At 37.3% G+C, this 19,707-nt stretch overlaps 1 protein-coding gene across 1 annotated transcript in view; it reads right to left on the minus strand.

Moving 5' to 3' along the window:
* The window catches only part of MCTP1 (multiple C2 and transmembrane domain containing 1), a gene marked incomplete at its 3' end in the record, with an annotated part of 232,985 nt that overhangs the window by 19,689 nt on the left and 193,589 nt on the right, over window positions 1-19,707 (minus strand). The gene's annotated exons all lie outside the window — the stretch shown is intronic.

The raw sequence follows: 19,707 nt of genomic DNA on the forward strand, positions 1-19,707 counted from the left end.
TTTGCAAAGGAATGTTGCTATAGTGTAGCCTGAAGAAATGTTAATTTTTTTCTCATTAAAAATGCTCATTTGGACAAAATAAACCAAAATGGCATAAAAATAAGATCTCAGCATAATAAAGAAAAGGTTGGTTATTTCTACAGTTAATTTGCTGTTCAAAATACAGAACTCGATAACTTTGTAGTAATGTCACACAAACAGGAATAAACAAATCTGAAAAATTCCTTTGTACAGAAAAACCACGCCAAAAAAACCACAGTAACAGGGAAATGGTGTTCAAGTATTTTAATCAAAAGAATGTAAAATAGTGATGATCTCAGTATCACAGGAAATGGGACTGAAGGGCATGCTAAGGAACTGCCCATGTCTACTCGTCCAACAACGTTTACTTGCTCAATTTGAAGTGTTTCCTCAAAACATCCTGAATGTTGTTCAGCACAGTGTGGCCAGGTCACATCTCCCACAGATGTGAGCCATGACATGCAGGGCTGCGTCTGGCACCGTAGCATGGAGATTATGCTCCAGCAGGACCCATCTCCACCGCACAACTCCCAACACTGCATCTCTGTTGCAGGGCTGTGACGCTCTCCTTAGGGTGAGCTTTAGCCTCAGGTCTGTCAGATATATCAAGCAGTACAGAGATGACTTTGTGGAGCCTGGAAACCCTAAACGTTTGTTAGATGCTGCAGCCATCTGTCATCTGGACAGATACTGTTCCTTTTTGATTCTAGAATGAAATTATTGGTTTTCGAGAAAGAATTAAGAAATCTGGATTAGACAGGGTGAAGCTAAACACAATTCTACATCTCATTTCACTTATGAACAACCCCCCTTTTAATTTTAGACAGCTATTGCCATAGCCTGGGGTTGTTCTCTTAACATATGGCCAAAAAGCACAGATGAAAGTATTATAGCAAATTATGTTGCTTACTGTAGCTGGGCATACACTTAAGTTTCAGAAATCTTGCTAAGTCATTTTCATCCAACTAGATAAGCTTTGGAATATTTCTACTTTTATTATCAACTGACCAAAGGTGTTGTGTCATAGAATTGCAAACCTAAAGCCACGTTGCTCATTCTGCTAAATCACTCATGAAGATGTATATACATTTAAATAAGAAGAAAATAAGCATTTCAGTATGTATCCCTATTTAACAGCCTTCTGTTGGATTTCTGTTTTGAGTTAGAAAAAAATCTTACCAAATACTTTCACATATAAAAAAATAAAATAAAAATCTGTATTTTAAGTAATTTTCTGTCTCCAGATCAACTAAACTAACCTATCTTACTCCCCAAATTTCTACCACTGAATGCTGTACATACAGAAGTCCTGTGAGTCTGCAAGAGAAATACAATAAATACTGAAAGGACTGAAAAAGCTCTGTGTATGACATATGTAAGAGGATACTGGCACTTCTAACAGTTAATATTTCATTTGAAAGAAAACCATCTTTTTTAGGTTGTTTAGTTTAAAAGGAAATCTGTTAGGAATGGTAATGAATAAGAAGCAAACAACAGCTCACAGATTTTGAGAGTTCTTCCACTAGCTTTCTAACTACCCTTTTGAGAGCAAGATCTGCAGGGACTTGATGCTGTAAATTTGATATAGCCAATTTGAACCAGAATTCACATCTCAAAAGCAAAGCAAAAAATCCCTGCACCCATTAACCCCAGAAATGCCCTGAGTCAATGGATACATGCTGAAGGGGGCTTTGGAAGTCAGCAAACAGTATCCAACCACCATTAAAGAGGGCCCCAGAGATTAACAGTTCAGGAATGGCAATACATAGAGTCCTCCTTATGTTCCCATCCTACTTTTGTTAAAAAGCTGGGAAAACAAACAAACAAACAAACTTCAAGTAATATCCCAGGCTCCAGAGAAATAAAATCAGCAACCTAGATGGTATCAGGAGATACTGACCAGACTGGAGACTGTGGAACATGGTCATCATATAGCTTGTACTTCAGAACATCAATGAGTTCTCATTCAAATACTCCTCATCTGAGATTTCTACATGTGAAGTGATCCTTAAGGTCATTAATTCCTTCAAAAACTGTAAATTGTAGGCTAGTAAGATATTATACTAAGATACTACCTTTTTATGACTTCTATGGACATATCTTTCCATAACGTGACTATTATTCCTGCCGTTTCCTTCAGATGATTTTGTTGACCTACCAGCCTCATTTCCACTTAGTGCGGATGAATTTTAATCAGTTTTTCCTTTTAGGCACCTGTCTCAGCCAGACACCAGGAAAACAGAGAATCTGTATTTGCAACACAAATGAGGTATGTGCTGCAGGAGGCTAGCACAGTGATGGCACTGCAAGTGAAATAGGCTCACTATCTTCCCAGAACAAAACTGGATTCACAGAAATACACAAGGGAGAAAACAGGAAGATTCCCAACCGTAAATAAAAGTTTTCTGTGAACATGAAAAATCCCAAAATCTATTGCAGGACAGAAAGAAAAGCCAAGGGCTTAGCCATAACACATAAAGGACCTAACGCTTATGGGGAAAGGGAAGAAGCAGTGTGTACTAAACTACTTCCTTAACTTCATTTCATCCATGAAGGCAAGGAAAGTCTACATATCCATCCAATGAAGACATACAGGCAAGAAAAATAAATAAATAAATAAATAAAATCCAGGAAAACTAAGAACAGATATAAAAGGGCTGGTCTAGGATTTGTCCATGCCTCTAACACATCCACTGGAACATGGATTCTATCTGTTTCACTCTCTACCAAAGAAATAATGGCTCTAACTTTGCTTAAAAAAAGATCCGTATCATAACTGAAACAACCCAACTATTTTAAGGGAGGAGTAGGTGTCTCAAAGGTTACGGTTTAATATAGCTGCCATCTCCTACATAGAAGACGATAAGGGAAGACTTTTTTTCTTAGATCAAGATTTTTATAGTCACAGGCATGAACTGGCCATTTACAACATCACATCAGTTGATAATCTTAGCGAGAGACACACGCATTAAATGATCATTCAGGGAGACACATGACACTATCCCTGGTGTACAACACTTCAAAAAATAATTTAAGTTGGAATATTGAATAACCTATTCTTTTGCAAACTACGGTATATTTTAAAAAGAAATCTCATCCAAAGTGATTAACACTTCCTACTGTTCAGAAAAAAAGCCTGCCCTTTCAGACTAGCAGCTGTGGATCATTAGCTTTCCAGTGATGAGATGTGTTTGATGAGTATTTTTCTTTCTAATTAAGAGATGAGATCCTCTATTTGACTCTCTCTTCAGACAGAAGTGAAGAGAAAAATTTCTGCCTATGTGGAAAGGCCATATTCTACAGAACAATCATTTCAGATTTCTTTTTATCTACCTCCACCCAATTTCATTTCATTTTTCACAGAACCCTGTTTGCACCCGCAGACTTCCCAGCATTAACCCTTGTGTTTCCTAGCTCCTTTTATGTTTCCTTTTAACTACCAGCAGAAAAAAAGCATAAAAAAAAAGAGCATTCCAGACAAGAGATATGCACACACCTTCAGGTGCAGCAGGGAGTAGCTCACAGCTGAAGGAGAAGGGCTGCAAGCACAATTGTTTGAGAACATTCTGGCAAAAATTAAGAAACTCTCTCTTCACAGAAAAGCCTGGCTTCAGAGAAAATCACACAACAGAGCATAAGATGCTTCCAGTTGACAAGCTGGAAGCTTTCCAGAACCTGCAGCCTTACAGCAACCTTGATATCTGGATTACCTTGTAGCAAAGAAGTAAATGGAGCTCAACAGCATGCCAGCCTTCAAGCTTTGAGGGCTTGTCACTGCCGTGACTGGGAACTGGAAGCCTAAGGAGATGAATCACTTAGTGAGTCCCAGGCTGACACTGCAACCATGCAAATCTGCATTCACAGCACCCAGAGTCACAGGCTGTAAGGTGTTCAGCAGTGAGGTGAGATATGGCCGTTGTCGTCACTGCCATGTCAACAGTGCATGTCACTCAGACCACAGCCCCCTCTTCTAGTTAGAGCTTTCTTCATCTTTTAAAGAGGATTCTTACAGCCTCATTTATTTATTATCTATATCCATTCACTGTCTACTTTACTCAACTCCTGATTATCCTCAAAATTCAAAAGTTGGCTGTATGGAGTTTTGGCACAATCACAAACAGAGCCTGTGCCTGCAACTCCAGTGTGCTCTAATCACAAGATCATCCATTTACCCTTTAAGCTTAAAAGGACAATTGTATTTCCTGAGGCTTTGTCCCTTGGATGTATTCTCAGAAGACTGGGAAGAATGAAAGATAACCTGCATATCTGCATGGTACAGACTTCCTATTAAGTACTGCAGGTTTTAAGGCTCCAGTAAAATTCTGCATTATATTTACGCTACAAAAAACTTAAATATAACTTTCATTGTAACTTCAGCAGCATCTTCTAGTAAAAAAAATTAGTCTGTCATCTCTGACGATGATGGCTTCTCATCTTGTATGACACTTCCATTTAAATAAATTTAGCTATTTCACATCCTCAACATACTAGTATTAATGTAAACGGATACAGAAGTTCATTTAGACCATGATACCCTTGCGACTTCCGAATATATCATAAAGCATCTTCCAGCAGTTTTTTTTAAACTTTCTTTAAATTCCATTTCCAACTACTTGGGTGCTGGTAGAGATAGGCTTTGAAAGATACGAATCTAAAACACACATTACTCAATTTCTTTCAAAAGGCAAAAGTCAACTTATGTCTACGCTATTTTGACAAGTACACGTTGGATTAGTAGTGGTTCTCCTTTTCAATTGGCAGAGGCCTTAGAAGTCTGAGAAATTGTGAATAATTATTATTTTTGAACCTACAAGAACTTTTGATGGGACAGACCAAGAGTAAAAACGGAATGCAAAATTTTAGGAAAGCCAAATTCCGTCTTTCCATAGTGAGCAACACCCCCTTGCAATCTGTCAGTCTGTCCTTTGCAAAGACAAAGAAGCGAAGCAGAGTGGGCACATCTTTAAGGAAACCTTCTTTGGTGCACAAGAGCATAGCCCTGCTGAAAGGGTTTCGGGGTACTGGTGGAGATGAGCCAGGCCAGAAAGTCATTTGTGTCCTGCACGACAAAAGGAGTAGCCAGCAGGTCAAAGGGGGATCCTGTCTCTCTACTCTGTGCTGGTGAGACCTCACCTGGAGTACTGCATCTAGATGTGTAGTCCTCAGTACAGGAGAGACATAAACTGTTGGAGTGTGTCCAGAGCAGGGCCACAAAAATGACCAAAAGGATGGAATGCTTCTCCTACAAGGACAGGCCTAGAGAGCTGGGGCTGTTCAGCCTGCAGAAGAGTAGGCTGCAAGATGACCTGATAGTGGCCTTTCAGTACCAAAAGAAGGACTGTAAGAAGGAAGGGGACAGACTCTTCAGCAGGGTCTGCTCTAATATGGACAGAAGGAATGGATTCAAACTAAAAGAAGAGAGATTTAGGTTAGATATAATGAAAAAGTTTTTTGCCATAATGGTAGTGAAGCACTGGCACAGGTTGCCCAGAGAGGTGCTAGCTGCTCCATCCCTGGAGATAGTCAGGCTCAGGCTGGACGGAAGTCTGAGCAACCTAACTGAGCAATAGGTGTCCCTGTTCACTGCAGGGGGGTTGGATTAGGTAATCTTTACTGGTACCTTTCCACTCAAATGATTCTAATAACTTTAACTAGAAAACACACTTAAATGATTTCTTGCATCTCCCTTTTCACTTCTAGAACTACACAATGTGATTGAGATTTTAGTCACATCAGATCTATTTAATTCACGTTAATTCATCTTAAAAAAAAAACAACATAATTACAAGACAAAAATTAATACTGGATTAAGAATTATTTTAACATCAGTCTTCATTAGATTTTTGGTACACTGAAAGATCTAGAACAGTTCTCGTTAGACCATTTTAATCCCATTTTCCAGAAGAACATTCAGGGAAAGAATTTCCATTTCTTACTAGGTAGAATGCTTGTCATATTTTTTTTCCATGATAATGTATACCACAAATCCAAGCTTCTACGACACCTCTGTTCTTTTATCAAAGTCTGGTGTAATGCCAATTATTAAAGAAGAAATTCTAACAATTAGAAATGCCTCACTTGATGTTCCTTAAACCACCCAGGATGTTTTGAAACACATCTACAGCTGCATTGACTAATTAAATCTGAGAAACCTTCATGATTATACTATCATCCAATGACACTGCAGTGTGAGCTACCTGAGTTTTTACAAGCTTGTCAGAACCAATAAAACCTCCTAGTTAGAAGCCTAAATTTTTTCATTTAATTTTTTTTCCTTACAAGTTGTAACTGACATTTCATATCATTTTCCAACAGCATTAGATTAAAGTGCTAAGACTTTGCTCTGAGAATGCTGACAATTCCAGGAAAGTGAAGCCCAGAGCATGAATACAGCACTATTTTAAACAGCACATGAATTAGTAATGTAAAATTCACGTCACTGTTAACAGTTGCACATAGTAAAGGTTGGTGGAAATAAAAAAGGAAAAAAAAAAAAAAAAGAGAAAAAAAAAGTAAATATTTACAAAATGTGGAATCTCTTGGGTCATTTCTTCTTTACTTACCAGTTTCCGAGCTGCAAAGTTAGTACTCAGGTTAAAATTAGAAAAGGGAAATATGGTTCACTAAGACCATTATGATATCAAACTGCCTACTGCCATTGTTACAGCAGTTCAACAGATTTGTTCTCTCTGACTATTAAGATGCAGACAAACCCAGAGAAATTGATACTATCTTCTCTATGAGCAATAATGCCTGATATCAAGTAACAATCTCCCTGCTAGGATACGCTAGATGAAAGGAATGTCTGGGAATGGCTTCATTGAGCTCCGGTCCCATTCTAGTACCACATTTTCTGAACAATACCTAACTGTTCTCTGAACAACCCAGGTCTTTGCTTTAGCTACGTCACCACAAACACAAACACTTTAATTATTTTCTAACTTGAAAAGTGCTTTTAATACCTGTCCTCAGGCTGATTCTACTTTCAAATAGAACTCTTACAGTGACCCACACTTCCTACTATGGTTCTGCTGTGAGTGGTGATAACTAGTCATAAGGCTCAAGCCATATTATAACTCAGTATCTGATTTTAATATGTGCTTTTAGAAAGGACACATTTAGTCCTTTCCCCATTGTTTCCTAACTTAAAAATTCCTTAAAAGTTGCTTAAGTTATAAATAGGAAGATGCCATTTCTGTAGCAAGTGACAAATATACAAGTGATAAGACATTTCTAAAAAGTACATTTCAAATAATATTCGACTTTGAGCATACAAATTTATATTACAAATTATGTTCCTTTTACACAAAAGTTTGAAACCAAGCAGATAAAAAATGATAGAATAGAATAGATAGAAAAATGGTGTTAAAATGGTGTTTAAAAATGGTGTTTAAAAACAATGGTGTTTAAACTTACCAACTGAATGAGAACTACTTTGACTTCACAAATGACTAAACTGTGCTAATCTCTACTGCCACCAGAGAAAATCTACACAACCCCTCCCAGCCAGGTATTCTTAATCACCACCAAAATAAATTAGGAAGCCAGGCTTTTGGCTATAGGAAAACATATAGACTGGCAACAGTCTGTCAGAAATGACAGAGACAGAAATATAATTTAAGTTGCATGAATAGTCTGAAGTCACCTGGTTAAGAAGCACACTGTAATTTCTGGTAATAAAAGGCAAAAATACTGATTTGTATTTTGATAACCATACTCATGTTTGGAACTATCAGAAATGGTGGATTCTATAGAAGCAAAAACAATTCCACAAGCAGTTCTGGAATCCCTCTTCAGAAAAAATGTACAGCCCCCTTTATAAGGAAGATACTTTGGCTTAAACATTTAGTAAAGGCTAAACCCTGTAACTAGTTTCCACATTTATTTGGAAATAACTGCACAACACACTGGTTTCTCTGATGTCCCACAGATATCAGCTGGTCACACAACGATTGCCCTTGCTGAATCCGTACCTTCACTCAGAGGTAAAAGTGATAAAGAATCATGGAACAGGAAGAAAGGAGAATTATCAAAAGTCAGATTCATGCAGTAGTACATGCAGACAAACACACATTTCTCTACTGATCTCCTTAAAATCCTTTTTACATATTATGGTCTATTGTGGAAGATGCCACTTGCCACCAACTATCATTTGATGGCAAGTAATTCGTCTAACGCTGGCTTTAATGTGCAATGAATTAATCAATCAATCAACTTCAGTGAGCTTTTCAGGTCGACCTTCGCATTAGAGACTGATAACTTGTTTCATTTTATTGTTTTGTGACATCTGGAGTACTGGCACTGTGTAACTGTAAAGGATAAATAAAAATAAAGGGCAAAAATATGATGATGGGTTTGGAGGGCAAGGTGTATGAGGAGTGGCTGAGGTCCCGGGGTGTGCTCAGAGCAGGGCAGAGGAGCTGAGGGGAGCCCTCATGGCGGCTGCAGCTCCCCACAGGGAGCAGCGCTGAGCTCTGCTGTGTGTGACAGCGACAGGGCCGAGGGGACGGCATGGAGCTGCGTCAGGGGAGGGCAGCTGGGGGTCAGGTCTGCAGCACAGGGCGGTGAGCACGACCCCAGTGCCGGAGTTCAAGGAGGGCCTGGACAGTGCTCTCAGACACAGGGTTTGGATTTTGGGTGGTGCTGTGTGGAGCCAGAAGTTGAACTTGTTGATCACTGTGATTCTATTCCACTTAATCACTTCTTCCCCTGATTCTATTCCATAGACTCACTATGATACTTTGAAAAGCTGAAGATTTGTCTTTCACTGTCCAGCTTTCTTTATGTAAACAATGGCTTAGATTACGGTGTGGCAGTGTAAGATAATGTCCTTCTACCTATCAATTTACTTCATTGTAAGTATATTTTAATGAATAATAATAGATTTCAGTTACCTTTCCACTTTCTACAACATCAATTCTCATTCTGTCTTGTAATTTTCTAATTTTCTCCTTCACTGATTGCTAGACTTCCCTTCAGTTTCAGTTCTGAAAAAACTTACAGTTAGGTTTAGCATCTCTAGCAATGTGCATATGTTTCTATTTGCAACTCTAATATTTATCCAATGCTGATAACACTGACTTCTCATTTCTTTAGTGTTTTATTCTTTCCCCATAGACTCCATGTAGTATTACCTCCTTCCATCCCAAGTGAACAGCATAAACTTATTTAGACACTAGAGATATCTGGAAGTGATTCTACGTGCGTATTTTCCTTCAGTGTTTACGAAGTCTCTAAACTTTCCTGTGCAGAATAAGATTGTAGATTGCAGAAATGAGAAGTCAGCAGAGGATGCTTGTTTAGACAGGAGAGCTGGTGAGCTCCATGTGTTTGAACAACCTGAATTCTATAGTAAAAGGATTGTCCCTGGGCTAAGGCCACTGAGATAAGTGAGTATTTTTAGTTCCCTGGTAGGGTATCTGTATTCCATATTCTGTAATGCTTTCTTTAAGCAAAATGTAAAATAAACTTCAGTTCATTTTTAGCTGGCAGTGTTCTTTAGAAGACTACAGTAGATCTCAAAAAAGGTAAAATATGTTTATCTCCTTACAGGTATAAGTGAAAAAAATACACAGTAAGTAAAAGAAAGATAGCTGCTTTTAGCATAAACAGCACAAATAACTTCAGTGAGATAGTATTTTGAATACAGTTAGTGATATCTTGTATATTTGCATATCAAGACTCCTAACAAAGAGAATGCAAACGAGTGGAAAGATGGCTATAACAATTCCAGTTTGTTAGAAACAGTCACAACTAGGATAAATAAAGATTATTTAAAGTAAGACTACTAACGTATCAGTCATTATTTGGCTGACTTCATTTCCTCATGACTTTGCTAAATATCTCAGACTGGCACCAGATTAATACAGCATTTCCTACAAGAGTAGCTATCATCCTGAACTCCTGGGAGATGTACAAGAAATGAAATCAGACGCTTGGTTAAGAAATAGGGTGTCATACACAGTGATGGGCAGTGCACTTTCACTCTTGTGAAAAGTTCACTCTCAATACCCACTGAAATGCCCACTTAACTGGGGCCAAGGATAAAGCTTCACATTTTACTCTATTATAGAATAAGCAACAGAGGACAGTGTCTCTTTGAGAAACCAGAGATGCTACCTGAAGCAAAAGAATGTCAAGGGTAAACTTGCAAAAGAAAGATGACTTCATTTTGTTAAGAAATTACAAAAAAAAAAATCCCTCAAAACCTGGCTACACAACGGTAAGCATTCATATAAGATGCTGGAAAACCAGAAATGGGAAGACTGAAAGAGAAAAGAAGGTGGACAATATTTAGAAGTTCACAGCAATAACAACAAGCTCTATGGACATCAATACACCAGGTAGTGGACAACACAAATAAAAAGAGAAAAAACATACTCTGGGGTACACCTCACAATTATAGAGACTAGCCTACAAACATTTTCTGAGATTTTGGCACCTGCTTTTTGAGATTCAATATTGTTAGCTCTATTGATAAAAGAAATTTTTATCTATATCTTACAATGTTATTTCTCAAAGGACAAAAATTCAACAAAAAAAGATTTTCATTTCTTATGATTGTGAGTGGAAGACTATTTCCTGCTGCTTTTGTTGATGCTTCTTCAGGGAAAAATATATTTTCATGCTATTAAAAAAAAAACAAACATTGCCTTTCAATTTTTTATATACAATAAATTTAATTACACCTGTATTTCTACAAACTACATTAGATCATATTTAGCACAGAGAGGTGTGCCCTGGAAATTTTCCCACTGTTTTTATAGTTACTTTATCCAGCAAAAAAATGCTGCAGTCCAAACTGTCCCTCTTTCTACAATTATCTCTCTCCATACTGCAGGAGCTTGCAGGAATTGTGTTCACACAATCCAAAGAAAAGATATTTCATAGACTTTTCCTCACTTTTCAGTTGATAACTGTTTTAGGAACATTACCTTCATTTATTCAGACACCTGCTACTTATATGTGCTTAGCCATACTTTAACACAGAAATGTCATACAGCTCAAAAAAAAGATTTAAAAATTACTGAGCTATTATCATCTTTAATAATGCTTACTCACCAGTGAAGAATACTACAGTTTACAGATCCTCATTTCAATGCATATCCTTAAAAGTTGAAAGGGGAATGCAGAATATTTTATTGCTATCAGCACAACACTATGCCATCATTCTTAATAGGCGTTGCTACACTTGCAATTATTTTTCTTTTCCAGAATAGCATAGCAATAAGAGTAGCGGTGTCAAAGCAGAGAGATACATATTTCTTTATTTCAATGTGCTACAGATACCAAAACTGACAAGATCAAAACCTGAAAACAGAGATTTCATAAATTTAAGTGAGCACAAGACTTACAATTATGTCTATGAGGCCGACTCTGAAAGTAATGCCTGCTATTTTATGATGTTGGCCCATGATGTCAGAGGCAAATGGTGTTGAATACAACTATGTAGATGTTGATGTTGAATCTTCCCACCAATATTCTGTTACATTTTGTTCCTGTGCAACAGATGGCAGCAGAGGGGCACTCTCACATAAGAGCACCTGTTGTGGAAGTGTGCATGCAGCAAAGGTGTGTTAATTAATTCCTCTATGCTGAAAAAAAGGCACTCACTGACATTTGAGATGCTTGCTAAATATTTGCAGACATCAAACAGTGGACTGGAACACAGTGAGGTGGTGAGTGGCGTGTTTCAGCAGCGGCAATAGCAATGTGAAAGACAAGCCGTATTTTGGACGCCTGTGCAGAGCTCTCACATCACAAAATGAAAACTGTCTTGACCAGCTCATCCATGCAAATAGGCAGATTATGACCAGGGAATGTCATAATCTGCCTATTTGCAGATAGGATCCGTGTATGGATCTGAATATCAGCCTTAATACAATGGAAACAATGCTGGCAGTGCTGGAATATCACAAAGTTTGCACCATGAATATTCACAGGAGAACAGAAAGAACATGCAAGTTTGTCAGTACCGACTGAAACAATATGTGGCTGAACGGGACAGTTTCCTGGACTGCATCATTACTATTGATGAGATGTGATGTCACCACTACAAGCCAGAGTCAAAATACAGTCCATGGAGTGGTGACATGCAAATTCCCCATCAAAGAAAAAGTGCAAGACAGCCTTCAGTGGGTAAAGTCACATACATTGTCTTTTGGCATGAGAAAGGGGTGATCATTCCAGATTTACTTGAAACTGGACAAACCATCAACTATGACTGCTACACCATGACACTGATGAAACTGAAGGCTTGAACTTCCAGTTAGATGACAGTCTTTCTCCTGAAACATGATAATGCCACAACCCATACCAGTTTGAGGACCATGGAGTACATTGCCAATCTTGGGTGAACTGTCATACCACAGCCACCACATAGACCACATTTGGTGCCTTCTGACTTCCACCTATTTGTTCTGATGAAAGATGGACCGCATAGGCTACATTTTCCTAGCAATGATGCTGTCATAACAGCTGTTAAACTGGGTCACTTCTGCTAGTGCAGATTTTTACAAGTGCAGCATATGGGCTCTTGTTCATTGCTGGTGAAAGTACACATCTAGTGGTGGTGACCATGATGAAAAAAAAGGGTTTTAGCTAAGAATTTGCTCTATTAAATAGTGTTGTTCTCTTATCTGTTGTAGTTTCCATGGAATTAAATAGGAGGCATTACTCTCAGCGTGACCTATATATATGTTTTCTACATCTTTCAGTCAAAATTCCAATAATTAAGTGGTCTAGCATTTCCCATTCTAAAGGATTTTTTCTAACTTTAAACAAAGTTATAATGCATTTGTTAATTAAAATGCACCTTTGAAATGTAACAAGAAATCTTCTCTAGTGTAAAATGGTTAAACGACTGCATTTTGGCTTTCAAACACAAATTCACTAATGTTTAGTTGATTTAAGCAAGCTTTCTCAACTTCCCTAAGCACTTCTGCATTGCTAGACGGCCAACACAAAAATGACCTTGAAAATCTGAGAGTAAAGTTTGACCTCGTGACTCTCTAAGATGAAGCATGCTGTAATTACTGACCATTTACACATTTTCATTTTCATTCAAGACAGTAGGCTTGAGCAAGCCACCTTCCTTCTTTCCTCAGCTCCTGAGCACCCATCTCCTACCCAAGGTTTTGAGGGAGAGGAAGGCTGATTTTTTCTAAAAATCTTGCAAAGTACTGTGGAACTGACCTCCTGCACTAAGAGAGCTGATGGTTTATGTGCAAGCCTAGACTCTTCAGAACTGCACCATACTGCTTACTACTCAAGCTAATGCACTGCATAATAGCAGCACTTGGTCACTATCTTTGCAGTGACAGATGAAAGTGGGCCACACGTTCTCAGAGACATGCTTATGATAGCTATTTGCAAGACTCAAGAATTCAACTGCATGTTTTCCAGAAAGACTAATGCTGCAGGTACAGATCCCTCTACCCCACTATTGCAGACTCTCATCAGATCAGCTCTGAATATATACTTCTCATCTTATCCCCTCATTTTCTACATTAACCTAACTTCTGCTGAAAGGAAACAGGACTCACATCCCACTGCTCTGTCTCATCTCATAAACTGCGTTCTCTTATCTTTTTCTTGCTCTCCCAGTTTTGCTTTGATGTTCAGCAGAATCCTGAATTGTCTTCTTTCCAATCCTTTCCATTCACTTCCTGCTTCCCTCCAGAAAACATCATGAAGTCAAATCAGGATTCCAATTTCTTTACAAAGATACCAGAAGAAGAAGAAAACACATGGGATTGCACAGCCCTCAATTTCTGCAGGCAGCTCTCCACAAATCTGGCTTTGGAGAACCTGGATAGAGCATGGGAGCTGCTAACAGAGAAAAGCACTGTATGGGTGAGGATGGTAGCCAAGGTGGCACATTTAACTAGTCTCCAAATATACAGAGCATCTTTCAAGAGCTGGCCAGTATGTTCCAGTGCACTGTCAGAAATCAATGTGCAAAAAAATGAACATGCTTTCTCAGGAAGTCTTGTAAAGTTTAAAAATATAAGAACATATCCTGAACATGACTGTAAATATTTTAGAACAATCATAAATTAACAATCATATTCAGAAAAAGAAATTAACTACATTACTACTTTGGCCCAATGAAAAGCTTTAACTCTAGAATTTGAAGACTGACAAAGTCAAATGCAGCCAAGGAGATTATAGACAGATCTCAGTTGCAGACAGCACAACCGAAATAACCTACAAGAAATATAAGGCAGAAAAAAGGAATTTGAGTGTATAACCAGAACAGGATCTGAGTTATTGGAAAAAGTCTCTGTGGAGATCTAAGATAATCACAAAAGCTGTTTTCCTCATTAACAGTTTCACAGTTGCAGTGTTCGTCCACAGTAGAACAAACTGTCTAGAGTACCTTCTTACAGTTCCTATTTCCGTCTTAAAAGAATGCAGCTTCTTCTCAGGTCTCTGAAAGCTCTTAGTGGAATTTAACTAGTAAAGATGTATTTCTTTGAAATATCAGCAAAGTGGAAATCACAATAATGGAAGTTACCTGTCATGGCACCTAGCAGTATATTACAATTAGAAACAGCACTGAATGAGTTCCAAATAAAAAGATGAGTAAATATTATGGGCATGCATAATTTTATATGTACGCCCACACAGATAAAACTACATATTCACATAGCACATTAATATTTCCTCCATCTATATTTTAATTCAATTTTTATACATTTTACAGAGGTCCTTTGGACTCTACCCAGCATTTAGAGATCTCATTATTGGCATGATGTTTTATTGCTTGGTACCTGATTTGATCATTTACACTTTGATTAGTTATAATATGACATAAAATAGAAAAGCAGTTTCTATTATTTTGTATTTGCTCTGACCAGAACCTGCTCTTATTGAAGGGGAAACAACCTTCAAACTGCTGTAACATTTTTAAAATTTTTTTTGCAGAGCCAGGATGCTCTGCAGTGCCTTGGGTATCTGCTCAAATGGTGCAAAGCAAAATCAAAAGTAGTAATTTGTCTGGTGTTTTCTGAAAGTAGAGATGACATTCCAGGCATTAATTTGCCATTTTTTCGAATGCATGGCAGATCAAATGGCAGAACTGAGGCTACATCCACCCGTCTGATGAGAAATCATGTCCTTGTGTTGTACATGGTTATGTATGGTGCAAAGCAATGACAAATCAATAACATACTTTTTGAAAATAAGCCAACAATTACTCACAAGTTACTACAAAATATTTTTTATATTTCCCATTATTTTGGCAGAGGCTGTCCTTTATCCTGTGTGCCTATCATCCATCACAGCTTTATTTACATCACAACTTACGTCACAATCTTCTAAGACTCAGGAGAACTGTTCCACTTGCAAAGCCAGATGTATTTTATACATGTTTTTTCTCTATTACTTCATTTTCACGCAGGCACACTATGTTCACAGATAAATGAACAGAAGAAGGCGCTGGCAGGTAGTTAAAGGCCTGCTTTCCATGTCAGTTGGGAAGAGTGAGAAACTAGAAAACCAACGCTTTCCACTTGAAAAAAATCTTAGACTATGAAAGGCATCCTTCTATTATGCCCTCCAATGTTAAAGGCAATGCTGTTTCACTTTCTTAAAGTTTTATTCCTTTTACTTTACTACAGCATCATTTCCCCCCACTCCCTTGTGATTTCAGAGTGCATAAGCTTGTTTTAAAAAATAATGGGGCTTTGTTTAATGTTGCACCCACAATTAAGTAGCTGTTGGTTTTTGAAATTTCTATGAAAACATCAAGAAATAAACAATATACGTGTGGGTAGGCATAGATGAAATTCCAAATTTAGTGACAAGCAATCATCATTTTACCACCTTCTCTGAACATTAGAAGTTTTTTATCATGCTAAAGGCAACCACTTTCTACAAAAATCTAAATGAATATTCTTTAACTACTGCAGATTGCTTAAGTGTAATGGTCAAAAACTATGTGAATTTCTTAAAACTATTTAATCACTTTATTTATTTTTTTTTTTTAATAAAGTAAAATTCTTGAAATCTTGTGAAAGTACTACTGAATTTTTTTACCCTTGCAGGCTTGCCTACACTACTTTTTCTACCTGAACTTTCCCATCAGTACTTCTCCTCTGGGTTAATAAGTAGAACATCTTTCAGGAAGCAAACTGTCACAATGTACTGACCTCTACTGATCACCAACAGAGGTCAAATAAAAAAATCAAAGAAGATGGTAGGCTACACCCCTAGACACAGTCCTGCTACAGTAGTAATAGATAACTAGGAAATCCTTAACTTGCAGCACCTGCAAGAAGGCATTTTCACAAGATGAGTGATAGGAGTCTCAGCCATGCGCTCCAAGGACCTCCAAAATGTGGATTCCTTTGTTTATTTCTGTGTTATAGTGACACAATTTTGCCCTGCCTGTGAATCAAGTCATGCAATGATGAGACAGCATGCTGTGAGTGAGTTACTCACCTTGCCGTCCCATCACTCAAGACACAGTTATACCTCAGCAAATCTCTACACCTAGAGCACTGTTTCTCAAGCTTCTGAAATGATAGGCCAAGTTATTACAACTTCTTCCAGACTAACACACATCCTTATCATCAAATGTTTAAATATATAGTCTTTAATATGGATTTCTAACTGGGAAGCACTTGCTGTAGAAGCAACTACAAATCACAGTTTGAGAACTAGTGGTGTAACAGATTGTTATATAGCATTATGAAAGATAAAGGCATAGAATAAATGCAATCTCAAACAAAGGAGGACAGAATAATGAGGGAAAAAAGAAGTAACACAAATACGTACAAACGTACAAGATCAACAGACATTTTGGAAAGCTGTATGTACTCCTTATGTTTCAACACTAATCAACCCAGGCAGTTACAAAAATAAAGGCAGTGTCAAAACCCCACCAGATAATTATATCACTTATTTCATTCCTGTCACTTTATTTCATGCTATTCAGGTCTACTATATGGTGTTCATTATTTGTGAAATAATATTCAAATTGATGGGGTATGGTTTGTTGAAAGAATCTCAATTACAAGGTACTTTAATTCTCTTTAATATTACTTCAGAGCAGGTAGCATCAAGGAGGTAAACAAGATTTTACATTTTGTAACTACATCTACACATAGGTTTAGCTATATCTCTCCATATGAATAACAATTTTGTTCCTAAGAATAAAAAGAAAGACAATTGGTTGAATTACTTCCATAGAGTATTTTTATACTTGAATATATTAGTATTAGTTTTACAGAGTTTTTCTCTAGCCGTGATGGCAATTTTTTGCATACTTTTGTAGGTGGGTGTTTTTTCTTGTTTTTCTTCTCTTATGCACACCATCACCACAAAACTGTCATTTTCAACTGAAGAAAAGAAGCAGAACAAGTTTTCTAATAATACACTCATGTAAAAAGTAACATGACGATACGGACAGCTTTTTCAGCCCCCAAACCAAGACAAACAAAGATGAAAAGAGGAAGAAGGGAAAATGTGTAGAATCCCAACTTACACATACAAGTAGACCAGGAATTTCAGAGAGAGAGAAAAAAAAATCATCAAAACATGAATGCACCAGATTAAAACAAAAAAAACAAAAACAATTTTCTGTATGAATTCTCCATCTTAAAATCTTTTTAAAATCTCTCTCCATGTTTATGGGATCTTTATTTTAAAATTCTTTTGAAGAGTGATTTTTTTTTTTTTGCTACTATAATTTAAACATATAAAGCAATGATATTGAATGTTGGTTTCACAGAGACAAAGGAGAAGATATATGCCCCACCTTCCGTATGGGACAAGGATGTAGTTTTTTCCAGCTGTAATTTCTTTCAGAAAGATGCCTGCACAGAGATGGAAGCACATACACAAGAAGAGGAAAGGGACTGTGAATGCCCTTGCCAACCCACTTGGCCTTTATTTCAATATCTACCTATATATTTTGGGGTGCCTACATTTTGGTTACTGCCTTAAAGTGCATAAAAAATAATACAGAAGATTTTAGCTACTTTCAGCTCTTCCAAAAACTGTAACACCAGTGAGAATTCATTTCAGCCATGAAGATTGTGACATATCTGGAGAAAGCTCTATTTGCAATCATTGGAATATCATTTGCTCTGACTGTGTCTGCTTCAAACATCAGAAAACAAAGCTTATTTTTTATGCTCTTGCTTCTCACTACCATATGAAGGCACAAAACCCCAAATGCTGTAGAATTATTTTCAGTGTCAATTTCTTGTTTATCACATTTTCCACCCTATCTATTTTTCAGTATCTGATAAGTCTCCCTGGGATCTAGCTACATCTCTGATAAAGAGATGTTTGACGACTGCATTCTTGACACAAGCTTCCTTACACACATTTTATCCGTATGTAAATACACAAAAAGGGCATAAAACATATTTACAAGCATAGGTGCTCCTGATATCCTATTCAAACACATACACGAAGCAACTGCATGTATGCACTCATATACATACAGTAATACAATGGCATTTCCATGGGGAAATGTGAAAGTCATTGTTAAAATGTCTGTCATCCATGTAAGAGAAACAGAAATGAGCTGGGCATTAAATTTGCATACAGCCCCAAGCGCCGAGGTTCCTGCATGTGTAGTGTTCTCCTCTTCTTGATGACGGGCATATCTGGCAGGAAGAGTCTGTCAGGATTAGCTCAGGAAAAAACACCCCCAAGGAGATAATTTGAAGACATACTGAGCATTTGCCTCAGTACATGAAAATAAACATGAAATCCACTGCAAACTATGCACACTAACAGTTACTGCAAACACTACGTCTCACACCAGGGGATAATCTATTTCAGCTAATTAACACACAGCCACACACAACACTGTGCAAAGTGGTTGCCACTTAGGATTGATTTAGGTCTTGCATTGCTTAAGCAGATTGAGAAAGAAAAGGTTTATTTAAACTTTCAGACAAGGGAGAGAGGAAAAAAAGGTAAAATTAAAGTAGCTGTGAAATAAACTAGATCAGATTTATTTCATTGCTTAGTTTTTCAGTCAGAAACAACATCATGTAAAGACATTATTACAACTGTTACACTAAATATCCAAAAGGTAGAGTACCCCTCTTCATTTTAAAGCTGCTTCTCACAAAGTAAATACTTGCACTCTTTGCTCCAAGTTACAATCAAAATAATACTGGATGTTGAAGTAAAACTATTCCATCTTAAAATCAATGTAGAAAATTATTACATTAGATGTGTTTTAAAAAAATTCTCTAGTCAATGTGTGAAGACAACCTGAAATCATCTAAGATAAGGAAGGGAAACATTTCTGTCACTTTTCTTCATTTTCTTCCTGAAATCGTTTCTCTTTTCCTCAAAATTTCCTTGCCCAGAGAGAAAGTCTGAAGCCATTTCATACATTTACATCCTTACATGCTTAAGGCATGCATGAAGGAAGTAACACAATACCATATTGAATTATGGTATGAATTCATGTCTCTACAAGTTCCCAACTTCATTTGTTATTAAGCACCTTTACTACAATTAAATAGCAACTCAAATCATGCCAAAGGTCTCAAGCACTGCACTGACCTGATAACTTTAGTTACTTAATGGACAGTTCACAGATACTACTCTGAAAATAAAATGAGCTGAAGACTGCTCACCTACCTAACAAAGGTTTAAAGTGAGAATACAAGACAAGGAAATAGAGGGGCCAAAGAAAACCAAGGCTGTGCC

Source organism: Tetrao urogallus (genome assembly GCF_951394365.1).
Source record: "Tetrao urogallus genome assembly, chromosome: Z".
Lineage (NCBI taxonomy): Eukaryota > Metazoa > Chordata > Aves > Galliformes > Phasianidae > Tetrao > Tetrao urogallus.